Source organism: Fukomys damarensis, unplaced genomic scaffold (assembly GCF_012274545.1).
Source record: "Fukomys damarensis isolate Sample0158 unplaced genomic scaffold, DMR_v1.0_HiC HiC_scaffold_33, whole genome shotgun sequence".
NCBI classification, from domain to species: Eukaryota; Metazoa; Chordata; class Mammalia; order Rodentia; family Bathyergidae; genus Fukomys; species Fukomys damarensis.
This window is the reverse complement of record NW_022900945.1, coordinates 26,162,275-26,181,280: the sequence shown is the minus strand read 5'-3', so window position 1 is coordinate 26,181,280 and position 19,006 is coordinate 26,162,275. Positions and strand designations below refer to the sequence as shown.

General features: G+C 38.3%; 1 pseudogene; it reads right to left on the bottom strand.

The window, feature by feature from the left end:
* LOC104876740 overlaps nucleotides 1-19,006 on the bottom strand; it is a 68,846-nt pseudogene that overhangs the window by 673 nt on the left and 49,167 nt on the right.

Here is a 19,006-nt window from a genome sequence, read left to right as displayed (position 1 = left end):
AAAAAAAAGCTGGAAACTACCACAGACACTTGTATTATTCAGCAGATTACAACAGAACTCCTCAAACATATGACTAGTGTCTCTATCCACTTCAAATCTTTTAACTCAGACTAAGTGTGTGGTGTATACCTGTGATCCTAGCACTTGGGAGGCAGAGGCAGGAGGACTACCATGAGTTTGAGGCCGGCATGGGCTATGTAGTGAGTTCAACCCCAGCCTGAAACACATAGCGAGACCCTGTCTCAACACCACCCTGAAAATAAAATAAATTCTCTTTGATCAAACTTTTTGTTTTGTTTTTTAGGCTCACAAATTTAAATCTTTATTCTTCTCTATAACATCATTAATTTTAATGTAGAGACATGAATTGACAGAGATAGTATATATTCAGTGTATACAATGTGTTTAACAATCTTAATTTTTAACTCTATTTCCTTTTTAAAATGAAAGTAGTGTGATGATGCCTATTTTACTTTTAATATTTTTAAGTTACTTTCTGAAAATTTTACAGTTGATTTTATAATAGGAAAAAGAATAAAGTTCTCTTCAGTGCTTTCAGTGTGATAACCACTTTCTACAAAATTAATTTAAAAGGGAGAGAAAAAGCTATGTTATTCCAAAACGTGCAGCAGATAGCTGCAGTAAAAGGCAAGATAACACTGGTAGGTAGGGTCAATCCAAATACAAGAGAGAACTTTTCAATCACACTTTAATTTTCTTCTAAAGTCAGTAGAAGCACATTTTATTTTTGATATTGGGGAATCAAACTCAGGACCTTGCACTTGTGAAGGAAGCAACGGCACCCCTGAGCTAAATCCCCTAGAAGCACATATTTTAGTAATTAACCTAAATTATGATAAATGTAATTACCTTTATTCTTTTTCTTCACTATCTCTGTTACAAACATTTCTTTAGTTTCTGGCATTAAGGCTCTTTATTTCAGCACTGATTTTTATCAAAATATTTTATGATTCTGAAAACCACACTGTCCCAACCAAGGCCAGTTGTCCACGAATTCTGTAATTCTCTTTTCTATGTGACCTCTTAAGTTCTGGTACCCATGCTTGTCTTGGTTTTCAGCAGCACCACGGTGACCAATATCTTTATGAGCTGTTTCAAGTGAAAATTCTTCAACTACATTGTGCAACTCAGCAAGAAAGTATCTGAAATATCTAGTAATATGATGAAATCAAATGCAGAAGAGGGAAGAGGGCCTTCTTTGAAGCCATAGGATCCACAGCCAGTGTGGATATTTGTGCTTTCTTTGCCTCCGTTTCCATGACATTTCTATGGCAGCTGGTGAGTGAGTGCTTCCTCTAGAAGCTGTGCATGGTTTAATGTCATTGGAAAACCATCAAGGATCCACCCTTGATTCACAGGTATCTCATTAGTAGCATTTACTATGTTGTTAACTAATAATGTGTCTGAAATGCTCTTTCCTTTCTTCAGCAATTGTTGAGATTTTACACCAAGCTGAGTATGTACAGTGAGCTTAGAGAAATTATCACTATCATTTGATTTGATTTCTTCCATTTATTGGTATTCTATTAGTATGGGTGCCAGATCTAAGTTTCACCTTCTGTTTCTGGTACTGGTTCACCCATAACCCCAGCATCTGAAGATACACTGTGCGAGTCCTGGCTTTCTTTGCTGTTCTCCTGCAGATCTGATGGAACCTCTCCACCTTCTTTCTGAATCGGTAGGCCCTCCCTGACTTTTTCATTGTCACAATGCTTGGATAGCTTCTTGGACAAGAGTGTTCACACAGAAGTATCTGAATAGGAGACTCTCTTTGTAGAGTCTTTAAAGTGGTAGTTTTCCCACAAAGTGTTTTCTGCAGTAAGCATCCTTTAATAGCAAATGAAGGCAGTTCAGGCTCTGTTGGCTCAGCTTGAGGAGGAGGAAGAGATTTTTCAATGAATCTTTGAAGCACATGGCCCAGGAAGGAATTGTTGGAGGGTGGTAAATCACCTGTCACTTCTTCTGATACAGCCCACTCTTCAACCACGTTCTTATATTCTTCAACCTCTTTGCTATGTAGCAAGACTCCAGTTCTCTAAGTTGTTCCTCAGAGGGATTAGCAGGCATATGCTTAACAGAGGTTTGTTCATATATGGGCTTTCCATGAAAAAACAATTCCTTCCAATCACTCATCATCTTAAGTGGAATCAGATTATTTGTCCTCATTTGATGGCCTGCCACTTTAGTGGACAAATCAAGCATTTGATCCAAAATTTCTCCACATATTTTATAATGCTTTCTATAATAAGCTTGAACTCTGTGCAGCAATCTTTTCACGAACTTCTTTCTCTCTGAGGATTTGCTCTTCAAAATCAATCTTGGCCTGTTTTACTGAAGCTGCTTCTCAATCAAGAGCATCCTGGAAATCTTTAAGGCATCTTTCCTCATATGGTTTTTCTCTGAAAATTCTGTTTTGCCATAAAACATCCTTTTCATGCCGAATGAGCATGAACTGCCAGGCAATCCTGCGCTCCTGTTGGAACTGTTGCATGAGCCCTTGTATTGGCTGCTTCTCATGGTAACCCTCCTCTTGTGCTTCGTGGGCAATGAACTGCTCCATTAGCAACCTCTGCCATCTTTTCTCCCTTGGCTCTCATGCAAAAGCATCTTCTTCTCAGTGTTTCTGGATTTTTTCAAACGTAGTCACCATCTGAGTGTTTAACAAATCGCTAGTTATATGGTCTGCTATATCTAAACCAGTTTTGGATGTACTTTCTTTTGCCTAGAGATCCTTTTTATTATTATTATTAATGCTTCGAACATCATGATCTCATCAGCAGTGACATCTGCTGCCTCCTATTGCTTTTTCATCATTTTAGGGGCTCAAGTGCTTTCAGGGCATGATTGGATGCAGTTTTAGGAATCTGTAGGATAGTTGCCTGGATTTTGACCATGATTTCTTTTTGTCGTCTTCTGTTGAACCATTTCTCTCGGGCAGCCTCATTTTTTGTGTTTTGAAATTTTAAACTTGCCAGAGTCTGTGTGGTTTGTAGTTATGCTCTGGTCAGGCTGCTTTTCTTCTTTTTCTTCCTATTTCAATGTACACTTGAAATAGGAGTTTTACTTAATATAGGAGTTTTGTTGCTGCTGCAGGCTTTTCTGTGATGGTGCTTTGGGCCATATTCTTATCAAACTGTACCCCCAGAGGTGAAGCGTTGGCTCCAAGCAGAAAAGATTGTGAAGTCCGGCATTGGAAATCCTGCTGTCTGAAAATTCTCAAGCAGAGCCCTGCACTTGATACCAATCTTCTGGCATGAGCTGAAGCTGCAGCCCTTCAACTGATACCAGTCAAGTGAGAGAGGGAGAGAGTTTTTCAGAATGGTTGGTAGAAGGTTTTGGTCACATTAATTGTTGCTTCAGTGGTATTAGAAATATAGTTGTAGTAAGAATGGAATTTCAAGAATTTATAGCCTATCACATCATCAAATCTATGTTTTATATTATTTCCTACATATTCAGATCATCTTATCCAATTTATTTTTCTTGAGAAAAGGCTACTCTTTCTCAGAAATTAAAATATCAGTGGTCTTTGTAAATATTTCTCATTTTCATTGTGAATTTTGGTGTTACCCCTGCCATGTTATCACTCTCCATCTTCTTTGTCTTTTTCAATGGATTGTTTTCTGTTTTATTAATTCATGGTTGTATTTTTCCCATGAACTCTTTTGGTAAATATGCATGATATTTTGGTTTTTTGAGATAGGATCTCACTACATCATTCAGGCTGTCCTTGAATTCACTATGTGTAAATTTCTCTATATTTAACTGAAAGTTTTTATTTCAAACTTGGACAATGTAAATTATCACCTAAGTTTAAATATTTCCAAATTCATTTTGTGACTTATCTTTGAATTGAGAAGGAATTATTGAAGAAGGAATTTTGCATCAAAAACACAGGGGTACACTGAATGTAGAATTTTAAATTTGCTAGCATGGGAATGTGTGGAAACCATTCTTTGTGAGGCCCAGTGAAGAGGTGATCATCTTTCCCCTCAGATGCTACCCTCTTGAGCCTTAGTCCGCTCTGACCTCAAATTCTCTCAGTCAGTTCAGGGGACCATGGCGACCCCTCCTTCCAAGTGGAGGGGTTCCACTTGGCCTTCCACTTGCCCTTGTGGTTACACTTTCCCTTGTTCAGCTTCTTCCCGTTTGCTTTCATCTCACTGTGGCTTCTGCTCCACCACCATGGCAGGCTGTGTGGGCCGTGTCTGAGGACGACACTAAATCACTATTTCCACTGCTTCCTCAGGTGCCACACAAAGGTCTCATTGCTCCTCTTTTAAAGCCAATTTCTAGGGCCACTCCGTATCACCATACCCTGCAAAAGGTTGTGACAATAGGCAAGGTGATTGGAGACCCTTTGTGCTTTTCTATCTCAATTTTTCATGACCCCTACAACCTGGAGGTGGACATGTATGTTCATGCCTCATTTGGTTTTAACATCATGAAGGAGCTCTGGCAGAGGGTGCAAGTAAAGAGCATCCAAAGCCCCTATATAGTGGGTTTGTTGGACAGTGTACTTCAGACTTATTCTCTGATTGCACATGTTATTTACCTTGCAAAAATGTGTCTATCCCTTGCTCAGTATCTCTACTTTGAGGTGGAACTGCACTGGCTCCTAAGAATGCCCGGGGAGATGCTCAGTCATGGGAAGTTACTATTGATATGTTATCTGGCACAGGTGACTTTTTAGATGTAAACAGGTAAGCCTGTCATCCAGGTCTACTCTTTTGCAAGCCAGAGGACCTCCTGCAGAAGGCTTGGGCTTCTGTGCCAATTGATGGTGCACTGATGCAATCTTTTACTCAAATCATGAAAGAGCCAATGGAAACTTACATCAATTTGTAGCGAGGTTGCAAGAAAGGATTAGATGGCAGATGTATAATTCCCAAGCAGCAGACATCCTGATTTTACAGCTAGCCTATGAAGATGCTAATCTGGATTGCAAACACACAATAAATCCTGTTTGCTTTTCCTACAGTCTTGGAGCATATATTACGGCATGCCACAATATTGGCTCTTCTTCATACAATGTGGCTCTGATGGCTCAAGCCCTCTCCCAACATTTACGTGGTGCATGCAATGACTTAAAATGTTTTAATTGTGGAAAAGCAAGGCATCTCAGAAAAAAAAACCCTGTAAAATGAAAGTGGCTTTAAAAACTAACTCGAAGCCACCAGGTCAGGTATCCAAAGAAAATGTTACCACCTAGCCCTTGCTCTCAATGCCTAAAAGGCATTCACTGGGTTAAAGCCTGCCACTCCAAATACGGTAAGGACTGCTCCTTGCTGCCAGGGAAATGGGAATCAGACCCAGAAAACAATAGGAGATCAAGGCCAGGGGACTCCAGTTCCTCTGAAATGGTGGTACTTGGTTCAATCCTGTGCACAAATACAATACAGACAGCACGAGTTCCCAGAGGAACATTTCTTCCCTCAGCAGGGGAGCACTCAGGAGCTCAAGAGTAGATGATCTTCCTGCTGCTCAGAGTTCACCTCCTGGGAATGAGACGCCTGTATCTGTTCCCACAGGAATTAATGGACCTCTGCCACTTCAAGCAATTATTTTGATACTTGGGAAATTCTGACTTTGAAAGGCATTATGGTTATTCTGGCTATTATTGATTCTGATTGTACCTCTGAATTGTGTGCTCCTTTAGCTCTGCAAGACTTGGGAGAGTTGAACAAGAAGATTATATTGCGCAATTGTTGCTCTTGCCTAAAACAAAATTAAATAATGTTAGCTTTAAAAATTCCCAAGAGGTTCTTCAGCCAGAAATTTCTCAAGAAGAGATTTATTTCACCTAAGAGATTTCAAAAAATTGATCCATGTACAAAATTAAATTACAAAGCTCCACGCCTTTGCGTTATGAAGGGCCTGATGGTCAATTGGGACATGTTTGTCCTTACATAGTTCTCATACCTGTAAATCTGTCATACTGATACCCCCTGAAACCTCACCAGTTCAACAAATGATACCTAAAATGGGATATGAACCAGGAAAAGAATTAGACAAGCAGTTTAAAGGTGGAACACAGCCTATAGAACAGCAACAGAAAATTAATCACCTTGGAATTGGATAATATCAAGCAGTTTTAGTTGGGGCTATTGAAAAAGTTCCTCCACCCAAGACAGCTCTGCCTTTACAATGGAAATCAAATGACCCCATTTAGGTTGATAAATGGCCCCTAACACAGGAGAAACTAACCATTTTAGAGCAATTTATATTATAGCAACTTAACAAAGGGCACTTAGGACCATCCAGTGAGCCCTCGGGAATACACCCTTTGTTATTCCCAAAAGGTCAAGCAAAAGGTGTTTGCTTCAGGATTTATAGGCCCTTAAGGCACTGCAGCCCCACAAATGGCCACATAATTTTAAAAGACTGTTTTTTCTCACAGGGCGTGGTGACACCTGCCTATAATCCCAGCACTTAGTAGGCTGAGGCAGGAGGATTGCTGTGAGTTGGAGACCAGCCTGGGATACATAGTGATTTCCAGGTCAGTCTCAACTATATAGTGAGACCCTGTCTCAAAAAAAAAAAAAAAAAAGACTGCTTTTTCAACATTCCTTTGTGGCCGACTGGACCTCCATTTGCCTTTGATTGGATTAGACCTAAAATAAGCATAGCAACTTTTCGATTGCTGAATTTATGTGAAATATCACAGGGAGATTCTGATCTTAATTCCCCTTGAAAAATAACTACAGAGGAACAAAAGTGGTTACAATCAACCCAACAAAGCATACATAACCAGCAGGTTTTTCATATCAACTCTAATGATCTGGTTCGTTTGTGCATGACCGCCCCCATTCGCCTACAGATCTAATAGGACAGTAGTATGAGAAACAGGTCTTTCCCATGGAATGGTTGTTTTTAATCTAACTAGTTAGTGAAATCTCTACAGTCATATCTAGAGCAAATTGCAAAAATAGTTTCCTTGTGACATAATCATACAATTATTTGGATCCTCCTTTCATTATCCCAAATGATAAGGCTTGGGCTGGGGATTTAGCTCAGTGGTTCTGGCACCTGCCTTGCAAGTTCAAGGACCCGAGTTCGATCCCCAGTACCAAAAAAAGAAAAAACAAACAAAAAAAATGATAAGGCTCAAATGCAGATGCTGCTAAAAACTGCTTTGTATTGGCAAGTAGTCTTTGCAGATTTCATGGGACAGATAATTATCATCCTAATGATCCTCCATTTCAGTGTTTTGCACAACATGAATTTATTCTCCCCCAGGTTACTCAATTTCAGCCATTGAAAGGTGTCTCAAATTGTTTCACTGATGGCTCCTCTAAGGGCCAAGCAGCAATTTGGAGCTCTTCCTTTAGTGATGTTTTGCCTACACCTGGTCTCTCTACTTAGCGGTCAGAGTTTCTAGCCATTTTATTTGTGATTGCAAACTTTCCTTCTCCACTTCTTAATATTTTAAATGATTCCTCTTTTGAAGTTTGTGTCAAAGACTGGAAGACACTATGGCCCACTGTTCCTTAGAACCTAAATAATTAAACTTGTTTTTAAGATTACAAAAGGCCATACCTCAAAGAACTGCTCTCTTTCATATTGGATAAACATAAAACCTTGTCAGACTACTTTCATATGGCAATGTACAAACTGACTAGCTTATAGGATTTCTAGGGGTTTTTGATCAGGCTAAGGAATCACATAACTATTTTCATCAGAATTCCAAGACAGCACAACATGATTTTCAACAAAAAAGAAGTTCATGAACAGATTACTGTGCAGAGTTCAGGCTCTATAAATGTAGAAAGCATTATAAAATATGTGGAGAAATTTTGGATCAAATACTTGATTTGTCTTACTAAAGTGGCAGGCTATCAAATGATGACAAATAATCTGATTCCACTTAAGATGATGTGTGATTGGAAGAAATTGTTTTTCCATGGAAAGCTAATCCCTCTGAGGAAAAACTTAGAGAACTGGATAAAAGAGACTTGCTAGTTAGCAAAGAGGTTGAAGAATATAAGAACGTGGTTGGAGAGTGGGCTGTATCAGAAGAAGTGACAGGTGATTTACCACCCTCCAACAATTCCTTCCTGGGCCATGTGCTTCGAAGATTCATTGAAAATCTCTTCCTCCTCAAACTGAGCCAACAGAGCCTGAACTGCCTTCATTTGCTATTAAAGGATGCTTACTGCAGAAAACACTTTGTGGGAAAACTACCACTTTAAAGACTCTACAAAGAGAGTCTCTTATTCAGGTACTTCTGTGTGAACACTCTTGTCCAAGAAGCTATCCAAGCATTGTGACAATGAAAAAGTCAGGGAGGGCCTACCGATTCAGAAAGAAGGTGGAGAGGTTTCATCAGATCTGCAGGAGGACAGCAAAGAAAGCCAGGACTCGCACAGTGTATCTTCAGATGCTGGGGTTATGGGTGAACCAGTACCAGAAACAGAAGGTGAAACTTAGATCTGGCACCCATACTAATAGAATACCAATAAATGGAAGAAATCAAATCAAATGATAGTGATAATTTCTCTAAGCTCACTGTACATACTCAGCTTGGTGTAAAATCTCAACAATTGCTGAAGAAAGGAAAGAGCATTTCAGACACATTATTAGTTAACAACATAGTAAATGCTACTAATGAGATACCTGTGAATCAAGGGTGGATCCTTGATGGTTTTCCAGTGACATTAAACCATGCATAGCTTCTAGAGGAAGCACTCACCAACTGCCATAGAAAATATTAAGTTGATATATTTTGTCTTTTTTGTGTCTTTGTGTTTAATACACGGAGTCTTTTAACTAAGCTTTGTGAATTAACATGTACCTTTTGCTTTTAAGTATGGTTAGTGTTTATGTAGTTTTTGTTTTGTTTTGTAAAGTGGGAGGTATAGGCCTCTAAACAATCTTAATTTTTTAATATTGTTTTTTGTTAATTTGGGGATTTTTCCATGACAATTGTTTTAAGTTTTGGTGCATATGCTTCATATTCTCTGTAACAAAAGATATTTTTGATTTGATGGTATATTTTTTTATTAAGATATATTTTTTCAGAGACTTGTGAACATGTGTTTTTGACAAAATTGAATGGTTTTTCACAAAACATATAGATTAATAAGTTATGGTTTTCATATCAGGAGGATACCTGCTTATACATCAACATTGTATATTACATCTTGTACATAATTTTGCCTATTTTTCTTTCATATTGACCCAATATTATCACTTACATAAAATATATTTTCTTACCATCAAAATTTTCCTTTTCATGTTCATATTGTAGTAACTTTTAATTTGGTGGTGATTTTTCCTCATGTACCAAAAGAAACCATATACTGCTGTGAGTTTCTGATTGCCACACACCAGCAGAACTACTACTTGTCACAAAAGCATATTAGGAATGACAATAATCTCTCTAGAAAGTATAAATGATGCTATGAATTACCAGTACCAAGACTTTTGAAGTAACTTCTATCAGCTGTGGAGTATTTTAGAGAGAATGGTTGTTGTTGAAGGTAAGAAGGCATATGCCTTTATTCTATTTCCTGATCCTATGATTCCATCCTATCTTTGGTAATCATTGGGGTTGTTTTTACCTAATAAGCTGAATGAATGGCACAAAGGAAAACTTAACTCATGTGAGGTATCAGTTTAGTAAAAAGTGAAATTTATTAATTTATAATTCAGACTGTGTTCTGTTTTACCAATTTTTTGGAGTAAATTTATACAGTGCCATTTCTCACTGTTCATAAGGATCACACTATTGTTTGAGGTATGTGACAATTGCTTTCAAATACATATACTAGGCAAAAGTGTGTTCATGAGTCCCACTTGGCATCCCTTGACCTGTATTTTTTACTATTTTTGAACACTCAAATAATTTGTAAAGTGTTGTGTAAAGAGCAGGAAAGGGGATGTTATCAGGACCTCTGCCTTGGGTCCCGGCCTGTGAGCCACCACAGCAAAAGGTGAATTCAAGAACAGACAAGGGGCCAAGGATTTAGTTCAGTGGTACCGCTGCCTGCCTCAAGCGCAAGGAGGGCGGAGAACAGACAAAAACAAAGCTCAGAGTGGAGAAGCTGAGTCTTGGGTCCTGGTCAGTGCTGCTGATGGCAGCAAAGACAAGGGCCCCCAAGCACATCCAGTATTTATTGAATACAAGTGTGAGAAGGAATAGGGAGTTAAGGAGCTTTGAAGGCATCTAATGAAATACTGCCAAACACCTGGCATGACAGCGCCAGGCAGGGCTGTCAGGGAGTCAGCACTGCTTATCTTGCTAGGATAGAAGAACACAGTACTGGCACCAGACTCAATTAGCAAGCAACCCACAAGGTCAGTGAGAAGTGATAATTCAGGGGAAAGGATTTTAACAGGGGTCATGATGACCTCAGCTGCATGTCCTGCCATTTCACAGACCAGGACTTAGGCCTCAGTGACAGCCATTAGCAAAGGAGCAACACTAATCCAACTCTGCTAGCTGACATGCGCATTTGAGTCATGCAGGGCTTTGGTCTGACTCCTGATACAAAACAGTATAGCCAAATTATGGAAGGCAAGAAGCATGTGCCACTCATAGCCAGCTAGTACTGGGCAGGGATGTCTCCTACAATGTGTATGGTGTTCCCCAATACAAAATGTGCTCAATATCTGATGGGATTACATAGTCACAAACTTATATCATGAAAATATAAGCAAGCAATTCATTAGATACCCATAATTCAGTGAATATTGTAGTTTGCACTAGCCATTATGCTTAGACTCATATTTACTCACCTGCTGTGTAATATTATCTAAAATTATGATTTCATTTATAAAATTATGTATATCTTATATCTGAAATATTTGATACTCCATAATCTGTTATTTTTATTTTCCCATTCTTAACTTTAAATAAAGTGTCAGCATTTCCCTTTTCTACATTTATCACTTAATTTAACATGGATCAAGGGCTCCCACAGAACCATGTTCAAAAATTTGGATTCAACATTCTTCTCTTACTTAATTTATAAATGTTGTTATGATATAGATGAATCACACTTTCAAGATGAGGCCAATCTTGGGCCTGCAGAGAAAGAGCAATGAATTCCCCTTGGTGCTTTGTGAAAAGTAGTCTTCCCTCCAGGTAGCCTCCAGAGGGGAGGACTCTAGCTGAAAGAGTGGTGGAAAGCTAGAGGCTCATGCAGAAGGCAGAAGTCATAGCCCTTGGATGCTCCTCTCCTTTCTGAGATTATGTATGACCCCACTATCCTTGGGATTTTCTACACACAAATTTTAGTATGATACATTTGCTGGAGTCAATCTAATTTGTACATATAAAAATCTGTGAAGGTCAGGCTCAGAGATAGATTCCTTTATATGGTTTCTGCAAGAAAGGGGTGAGGGATTTGAAATTTTCAGTGTGAACCTTAAAATGACTTCAAATAAGTGAGCTCCTCTCTTTAGTAAATATTAGGGTGGAGGAAGTTGCATTTTCCCATGGGAACACGGGAACAGCAGATTATGGTCAGCTCCCAGAGTTGATAATTTTTTAGCGGTTGCTGCCTCATAACCAGGCTCTTATTCACTGTGGCACATAATTTCAGCATTTAATCTCACACTATACATTGGAAACAAGTTTAACTCCCTGATTGAATGTCCATTTTTCCTGTGGCTGTGGGTGAAGCAGGTGGCTTTTCTTCACTCTTGACTATTTTGTAGAATATTGCTGCTGTATAACTGTAGTGTATGTATGTATGTATGTATTTAATAATTATACTGCCTTGTTTACATGCTTTGTCTTTTGGTTATTATTTTTATTCTATTTTATTGTAAAACAGGTCAAAGCCAAGCGCAAGCCTGTCATGACAGTACCCTGGGAAGCTGAGACAAAAGGACTGTGAGTTTACAAGTTTGAGGCCAGGCTGGGCAACTTAGCGCCACATCAAAACTCTTGGATGGGATCTGTCCCTTTGCCTGTCACGGCCACATATGGTATCACTCCTCTTATCCCTCAGATCTTAGCGGGTGGATCTTTTATCACCAGCCATTGAGAGATGCAGGTGGGCTGTAAGAGCTGTGCATAGAAGAGAAGAGATGAAGTTCAGGGTGATGCATAGTGTGGAGCCATTCTTTATTTTTTGCTGCCATATGTTAGACCCAGTGCCACCTAGTGAGAAATGGCGCAAGAGTTTTAGACTCCTTTGCTATGTGACTTTTTCAGGGTGCAGGAGTTGTGTAGGTACAAACACCCTGGAAGCCAGAAATGTAAGTAAGGGCCAGATGCTCTGAAATAGATACAGATGGACTGGTTTGGATCTGCTGAACCCAGGGCCTCCCTATGAAATCTTTGAGGTCTGTAACCTGCCTTCTGTATTTTTCTTTATCCTTAGTCCCCTGTGGGCTGTGGAATGGGGATGGGCCCAAGGTGTGACCTCAACTTCCTGTCCAATTCCTACTTCAACTTCAATCTCATGCAAAGTCCTAACTTATTTGCAATTCATTTGCAGTTCTGTGTCTTGCCATGCTCTGTGGTGATTTTAGGAGGTCATGGGGAATCTCCAAGCTCGTGTGCAGGGTTTATGCATGGAAAAAGATATAGTTTCTGGGCCTGGGTCCTCAGTACTACTTTTTTCTCAAAAGTAGCCCTGTTTTTCCTGAATTTTTTTAGATGTATAGGACAGAGTATCACATCCATGACATGTGTTCAGATCCAAGGACTTCTGAAGGCCAGCATTAAATCTCTGTTTTCCAGATATTCCCCACATTGACAAAGTCATTGCAAAGGAGCATACACAAATATATGTCACTTGGGTTCCAGAGAAAGTGGAGATTTGTTGCCATCTCTGATGTGATAGCTATTGTCCTTGAACTGTTTGTTGATATTGCTTTTTAAAAAATCCATGCTGACTGCGGTAGGACATGAACTTATTTGAAAAGAATATTGAAATAGGGAAAAACTCCCAAGTGTAAGTTCTGGAAACATCTCAATTATTAGTCAAAAAAAGGGAGAAGGAAGAGTAGAAGTATGGAGACAGGGGATCATGACGAGTGGCAAAATCAGCTCCGGGACCAGAGAAGGTCTTTCCTTCAAGTCAGCCTGGTCTTTGGGTGACAGTAAGGCAGGGCTGACTCAGACTGAGGGTGGGTCAAAGACCACAGGCCTGAAGTATGGAGGAAAACTTAAGAGAATTTTTAAAATAAATTTTGTTTTGCTAATCACTTTAGTTAACTATGTTGAAATCAAATAGTAGAAATTTGGGGAGTTAGTGTCTGGCCTTCTCTTGCTAGAATAGTTGAGTGTGCATGTGGATGGGTGTGAATGTGCATGTGTGTATGTGTGTGCAAGTGTGTGTGTGATCATTTAAGTCTAATGGGGAAAGTTATCCTTTACCCCGGGCTGTAAAAATGCTTGGAGTGTGTGAGGGGCTCTGTCATCATTGCTGAGTGGATTGCTGGAGGATAATGTTAAACTAACAGATATTTTATATACATGTCATTTTGAAATATTTTATATAAGTTATATAGAAAAATGTTTCATTTTAGCCTGTTCAACATGCAAATAATATACTTTGATTATATGCATTCTTCCTTTACCCTTCCTTTCACTCTTCTCTCCCTCTTGTCTTCTCCCTCTTCTCCAATATTCTTTTTATCAGGATAATCTGAGAACTTAACTAACCCTAAACATGGAATGCTTGGAGGTTCACTAACTCCCTTCATACAAAAAGAATTCTCAGGATGTATCAATAAGAAGCACAGAAACAGATAGCTATAAGGTTGCGCTTTTTTAATATGAAAATATTTATTGGTACATTTTAGGCATACATAATGATAACACTCCTCATAGGGAATTTGTACCTGTACATGGTACCACCTCTTTTTTCCCACCCTCCCCCTCAGGCCCTTCCCCTCCCTCCCTATCAGGTTTTTAGTTCTTACTCAAGAGTGGAGTGTGGGGCCTCAGAAAAGAGGGGGGCGCTGTAGTTTGAAACTAGAAATCTTTATATATTTTAGCAGTGAAAATGTGTGAAGTTTGACAAACTTTCTCCTTTTATTCTGGAAGGTGGGAGAGAATGGCTCACCCACAGTAAAATAATGGTCCATTCAAAGGGGAAAGCCTAATTTACAGGTAAAAACATGGTCTGTTCATAGCTCAAAGATGACCCTTTGTCAGTACTAAGGGAATGACTAAACTCATTTGTAGGCAAAAGGAAATTGTGCAGGCCTATCGTGTTCCTGGAAAAGATTATTTTTTTCTCATTGAGTCTATTGGTACATTTTAGGTATACAGTTCAGTTACATTCATCATTGGGATATTGTACCATTACATGACAGGTCTTGTTCTTGTTTTTTCCCTATACCCGTTCCCTCTCTGCACCTCCTCCTCCCTTCCCTATTTACAAATACTTTATTTCCATCTTTTCATTTTCTCATATTTTTTCTTTTCCCTTATTCCCTTTCCCCTACCCTTCCCACTTCCCCTACACCTTTCGCCCTTTTCTTCCTATTTCACCTTGTCAATTATACCATTAGGATCTCATTTACAATTATAGTTTTTCACACCAGAGAAACTATTTGGTATTTACATATGTGTGACTTAATAATTTCACTTAAGAGTATATCCTCAATATGCATCCACTCTCCTATGAATTACTCTAATTTCCCATTCTTTATGGCTGAATAGTATTCCATTTTATAGAAAAACCACATCTTCTTTATCCAGTCTCCAACTGATGGGCAAATGGGCTGTTTCTAAGTTTTAGCTATTACAAACTGTGCCACTATAAACACGGGTGCACATATATCGTGATATGATTCTTTTAATTTTTTTGGAAAGATACCCAGCAGAGGGATGGCTGGGTCAAATGGAACCTCTGGTCCCAGCTCTTTGAGGTATCTCATATTGATTTCCATAGTGGTTGCAAGAGTCTGCACCCCCACCAGCAATGGAGAAGGGTTCCTTTCTCCCCACAACCCCGCCAACATTTGTTATCATGTGATTTCTTGATAGCAGCCATTTTTTGTGGGGTGAGGTGGAATCTCAGTGTTGTTTTATCTGCATCTCTCAAATAACCAGTGATGTGGAACATTTTTTCATATATTTACTTGATGCCTTTACTTCTTTGTCTGAGAAATGTCTGTTCATTTCAGATGCACATTTTTTATTGAGTTTATTGGTACATGTTAGGTATACAGTACAGTTGCATTCATTATTGGGATCTTGTACCTTTACATGACAGGTCTTTGTTCTCATTTTTTCCCTTTGTCCCTGCCCTCCCTTCACTACCTTCTCCCCTCCCCATTTACATACACTTTATTTCCATTTTTTCATTTTCTCATATTTTTTTCTTTTCCCTCATTACCTTTCCCCTGCCCTTCCCACAGTCCCTACATCTTTAGCCCTTTTCTTCCTATTTCACATTATCAATTATCAGATGCCCATTTTTGAATTGGGTCTTTATATTTGGGAGGCCTGATTTTTTTGAGTTCTTTATATATTCTAGATAATAGTCCTATGTTTGAGGAGCAGCTGGTAAAATTTTTTCCCACATTGTAGGTTGACTTTAGTTCTGTTAATGGTTTCTTTTGCAGTGCAGAAGCTTTGTAATAGGATGAGATACCAGTTGTTGATTCTTTGTGCTAGTTCCCATGCTATGAAGGATTTGTTCATAAAGTCTTTTTCTATGCCAATGTCTTCAAGAGTTCTGCTTAACTCATCTTCCAGCAAAATTAGTGACTCTTTGAATATTTAGATCTTTAATCCACTTGGATTTTAGTTTAGTGCATGGTGAAAGATAAGGGTCCAGTTTTAATCTTTGGCAGGTTGAAATGCAGTTTTTCCAACACCATTTATAAAGAAGCTATTTTGCCTCCAGTGAGGATGGTTGTCTCTTTTGTCAAAGATGAGGTAGCTGAGTACATCTGGAGTTGTTTCTGTATCTTCCAATCTGTTCCACTGATCCTCACGTCTTTTTCTTTGCCAGTGCCATGCTCTCTTTATCACAGTGGCTTTGTACTATAGTTTCAAATTGGGAGTTGATATACCCACTGCCATGTCTCTGTTGCCTAGGATGACTTTTGCTATTCTAGATCTCTTATGGTTCCAAATGAATTTTTGAATTCTTTTTTCTACTTCTGTGAAATATATTGTTGGAATTTCAATCGGCATTGCATTGAATCTGTATAGCAGTTTTGGTAGTATGGCCATTTTCACTATGTTGATTCTTCCTACCCAGGAGCAGGGGATATCTTTCCATTTTCTTATAGCCTCTTTGATCTCTTTTTTCAGAGTGCTGCAATTTTCAGTGTACAGGTCTTTTACTTCCTTCATTAGATTGATTCCTAGATACTTCATTTTTTTGGATGCTATCATGAAAGGAATTGTTTCCCTAATTTCTCTCTCAGTGAGTCTGTTATTTGTGTACAAGAAGGCTATTGATTTTTGAGAGTTGACCTTGTATCCAGCTACTCTGCTGAAAGTCTCAATTAAGTCTAGGAGTCTTTTGGTGGAATGTTTTGGGTCTTCAATGTAGAGAATCATATCATCAGCAAATAATGACAGTTTAACTTCTTCCTTTCCTATCTTTATTGCTTTAATTTCTTTCTCTTGTCTAATTGCTATGGCTAATGTTTCCAGAACTATATTGAAGAGGAGTGGTGATAGTGGGCATCCTTGTCTGGTTCCTGATTTTATTGTGAAGGTTTTCAGTTGTTGGCCATTTAATATGACGTTGGGTGTTGGTTTTTCATAGATAACCTTTATTAAATTGAGATATAGACCATCTATTCCAATTTTCTGCAGGTTTTTTTTAAATCATGAATGGGCGTTGAATTTTGGCAAATGCTTTTCCTGCATCTATTGAGATGATCATATGGTTTTTGTCCTTGACTCTGTTGATACAGTGTATTACATTTATTAGCTTACATATGTTGAACCATCCTTGAATCCCTGGAATAAATCTGACTTGGTCAGGTGTATGATCTTCTTGATGACCCTCTGTATTAAGTTTGCTAGTATTTTATTAAGGATTTTTGCATCTATATTCATTAAGAGATTGGCCTGTAGTTCTCTTTTTTAGTTGGGTCTTTCCCTGGTTTGGGAATCAAAGTAATGCTTGCTTCCAGGATTGAATTTGGAAGTATTGCTTCCCTTTCAATTTCACTGAAAACTTTAAAGAGTAGTGGCAGTAGTTCTTCTCTAAATGTTTTGCAAATTTCAGCAGTGAATCCGTCAGGACCTGGGCTTTTCTTTGTTGGTAAACTTTTAATTACGTTTTCAGTTTCACTGATTGTAATTGGGTGTTTATAATTTTTTTATCTGCTTTGTTCAACTTTGGTAGTTCATAAGTATCTAGAAATTTGTCCATTTCTTCTGTGTTTTCCATTTTATTAGAGTACAGTTTCTCAAAGCAGTTATTGATGATCCTCTGGATTTTTGTTTGATCTATTGTGACCTCACCTTTTTCATTCCTAATTGCATGGATCTAAGCCTTTTCTTTCCTCTTTTGACAATTTTATTTATTATTTCAAAAAACCAACTCTTCAGTTCATTTATTTTTTGTATTGTTCTCTTAGTTTCTTAGTTTCCATTGTATTGATTTCTGCTCTAATCGTTATAATTTCCTCCCTTGAACAAGCTTTGGGTTTTTCTTGTTCTTCTTTTTCTAGGAGTCTAAGATTCATCATTAGGTTGTTTATTTGAGCTCACTCTGTTTTCCTAGTGTGGGCATTCAGTGCTATGAATTTTCCACATAAAACTGCTTTCATTGTGTCCCATAGATCCCTGTATGTTGTATTGGCATTTTCATTGAGTATTGGCATTTTCATTGAGTATTGTTCAATTTCCATGTGTTTGTGAAGTTCCTACGATTTCTTATGCTATTGATCTCCAGTTTGATTGCACTATGATCTGATAATATACAGGGGATAACTTTGATTCCTTTGCATTTATTCAAACATGTTCTGTGAGCTAGTATGTGGTCTATGTTGGAGAATGACCATGTGCAGCCAAAAAGATTGTATATTCTGATTTTGTGGGGCAGAACACTCTATAGACATCTATTAAATCCATGCTTTCAAAAGCTTGGTTCAGTTATAGTATTTCATTGTTGATTTGATTTTTTGCCTAGATGATCTGTCTATTTGTGATAGTGGGGTATTTAGATCCCCCACTATAATTGTATTAGTGCTTATTTGTCTCTCTAAATCAGTTTTGGTTGCAAATAAGATAGCTACCCCTGCTTTTCTTCTGGGCTCCTGTAGCATGGAGAACTGTTTTCCATCCTTTCACTTTCAGTCTATGGGCTTCTTTTTGCACTAGGTGTGTTTCTTGCATACAACATATTGTTGGATTTTGCTTCTTAATCTATTCTGCCAGTCTGTTTCTCTTAATTGGTGAATTGAGGCCATTAACATTGATGTTTATAACTGATATGTACTGACTTATTTTTGTCATGTTATTGTTCTTTTCTTGACTCTTTTTAATTTTTCTCCCATCTCCTCTTAGTTTCTGCCTTGTCTATTTAATTTGATCTGTTGGGCTTCATGGTGTTGTGACCTTCATTGTCTTTTTCTAGTATATTGTTTAGAAATGCTTTTTTCCCATTAAAGTTTACTGGTACATTTAAAGCAAACAATACAATTACATTTGTCATCGGGATCTTGTACCTTTACATGACAGATTTTTTATCTCATTTTTCCCCATACCCCTGCTCTCCTTTCACCACCTCCACCCTCCCCTATTTACAAAGACTTTGTTTCCAATTTTTCCTTTTCTCATATCTCTTTCTCTTATTCCCTTTCCCCTACCTTTCTCACTTCCCCTACACCTTTACCCCTTTTCTTCGCATTTCACACTTCCTATTTCATACAATTTGGATCTTATTTACACTTTTAGTTTTTCACACCAGATAAACCATTTGGTATTTAAACATGTGTTTCTTACTTATTTCGCTTGAGAGTATGGCCTCAATATGCATCCATTTTCCTATGACTGACTCTAGTTTCTCATGCTTTATGGCTGAGTAGTACTCCTTACTCT